The sequence below is a fragment of the Phalaenopsis equestris genome, unplaced genomic scaffold (assembly GCF_001263595.1).
Source record: "Phalaenopsis equestris unplaced genomic scaffold, ASM126359v1 Scaffold000608, whole genome shotgun sequence".
Lineage (NCBI taxonomy): Eukaryota > Viridiplantae > Streptophyta > Magnoliopsida > Asparagales > Orchidaceae > Phalaenopsis > Phalaenopsis equestris.
In genome coordinates this window covers 455,626-458,378 of record NW_018165048.1, presented here as the reverse complement: position 1 = coordinate 458,378, position 2,753 = coordinate 455,626, and positions in this window count along the sequence as shown.

Here is a 2,753-nt window from a genome sequence, read left to right as displayed (position 1 = left end):
GTGTAGGGGTGGAGATCCCACCGGAGGCCATGGTGGTTTTAGCCTCCATGTTTTTGGTTGTATGAGAACACTTTTCCCCGGCCTATTCGCCAAACGATTAGTCGTTGATTTCATCGCATCAATCGTTAATGCCTTTTAAAAGAGAATGCTACATGTTTTCAGTGACCTTCGGACTAATGAAATCTCATCCATGCATCTTTCTTCTTACTTGAAACTCTGATATGGAACAAATCAGAACGAAGGTAACGCTCTGATATGAAAAAATTAAAACAGAGGCGTATCGACGAAGACAAGCGAAGGATGATAATGAGAGTGGCAAATATGAGCGAGATGTAGGTTTTATGTGGTTTATTTGTAAATATTAGAGTTTAGGTGTTTAGGGGTATAAATCTTTATTATGTTTTAGGTGATAGTTATGCAAAAAAATTTATTTATATAATAAGTTTGTTCACACGAAAAAAAAGGCCGATTCAACCTTTAACTATAATGTGAATATCAAAAGAGGATAAAAATGCATAAATCATAGATCCTTGTTGGTAATGTGTTCGTGTTCGGCTCGTTTGCTTAAAGAGCTGAACACGAGCTAGAACACGAGCCAATCACGAATCTGACGCCGGGCTATCACGAACAAAGAGTCGTTTTGACAGCCCTAATCACGTAGTCATAGGATGTTAAGAGTTGGGGCAAGATTTAATAATTATTTTTTATATTAAAACAACATTTGAATCTAATTTAATATTTTTTTCTATTTTTTTAAATAATGTTTAAAAAAAATATAATTTCAAGACATATCGTCGTTCCGCTCTGCTAGGGTTCCGCTTTATGGCCAACTATAGCGTCTTTCGGCTTCGGACTTTTCTTGCGCGCTTCGTCTCGCGTCGTCTGCTTCCATTTGCGTCGTCTTGCGTTTGCGTTCGTGTCTCGTCTGTCGGCAGTGTTGCGGCTGTCTTCGTGCTTGTGTCTCGTCTGCGACAGAGTCGCTCGACAGCTTCTGCCTACGTCTTGTCTGTGACAAAGCCGCTCGACACCTTCCTGCTTCTGCTGCATCTCGTCTGCTACAGAGCTGCTCGACCGCTCAACACTTTCCTGCTTCTGTTGCGTCTCCTCTACGACAGAGCCGCCCTGTCTGCTCAGCTTTGCCTCTGTCGTTTGCAACAGCATTGTTCGACACTCGTGTAGCTTCTTGTTGTGCTGCAGGTTGGCACTAGATGCGGTAATGGCATCAGGGCTTTTCTACGCCATCGCCCTCGCCGGTGATAACCCTGTCAAACCCTCCTATGCTACAGTGGTTCACAAACGCAGCTCCCCTTTTCACTTCGGTGATAGTGTGATATTCCCACGGATTTACCATGATTATGTTGCAGGAAATGATAATTGCAATCTTATCAAAAAAGTAGAAAAAAGAGGCGGTTAAACCATCAATTTTCTTTTCTTACGCTAAAATTTCAACTCGTACAGGAAAATACAAATTTACACTAGTTGGAAATTTCCAATTAGGCTGCCCTAAGATGGAGATCATCAGGAAGGTTTTTGAAGATTTCAAACTGTTTGGGGATTGACAGGTGGGTCATTTCGACGGAAGGCATGTTATTCTACAGCTGAGCACAAAAGATGATTACACGAGGATTTTCTTAAAGAAACTCATCACAATTGAGGGCAAACATATGAAATTGCTCAAATGGACCCCCAATTTTGATCCCGGTCAAGAACCCCCAATTGCACCTATATGATTCTCATTACCTGAACTCAAGCTTCATTTCTTTGACCTACTTATCTTATATACAATTGGAACTATCCTTGGAAAATTTTTACAGACAGACTTACCTACAGTTCATTTCTCAAGACCCTTTATTGCAAGGATTTTGATTGAACAAGATATTATACTACTAGATGTAGAAGAAGTCTGGTTTGGATCTACTCACAATGGTTATTTGCAAAAAATCATTATGGAACAAAAACCATACTACTGCAAGCACTGCAAGATGTTTGGAATGTTTGATGTTTGGACACCCGCAGGAGAAATGTTTCAGATTACACCCACAGTTGAGAACCAATAGTCAAAAGCAGGAACACATTATTAGTGCATCCCATGTGCCTGAACTCGCTCCCAGCAAACCTGATGACAACCAATCTGAAGAGGGAATCACCACAAGATAGGAGTTGGTGTCTGCCCCTGAGATCCCTTCTCCTGACCATACTACGACGGATAATGTTCGAACTGAAAATCAGGATAGTTCTGCAGCTCCTATTCAGGAAGCATCAGGTGTAGAGGTAGCAATTCACACTTCGCATACACTGGAACCTATCGTGGTGGCAACGACTATCTTCCCTCCTACTGCGGTGCTAACATCAAATCAAATCGAGGATCACATGAGTCAGTCTTCAGATGAACAATATCAGGTTTACACTTATTGGGGGAAGAAGAAAGATGGGGGCTCACTCCAACTTGGAAACTTAATGGATGATACTTTGGTGACTCCCGGTAATGACACGACACTTTAAAGTTTGTTATCTGATTCCGCTCCTAAAACTAGAGGAAGAGGTAAGACTAAACTCGCTCGTCCCTAGGTACTTGTTTTCTGCATGTTTTAAGTTTGTTTTATATTTTATTGAGTCTATCTGTATCTTTTTGTTGGGGTATTACTATACTTGTATCGTAGGGTAGGGTGCCTCTTTTGGGCTTTTCTCATACAACTTTTATGTATCATTTTCTATTTCAATAAAATCAGCCCTTGGAATTATATATATATATA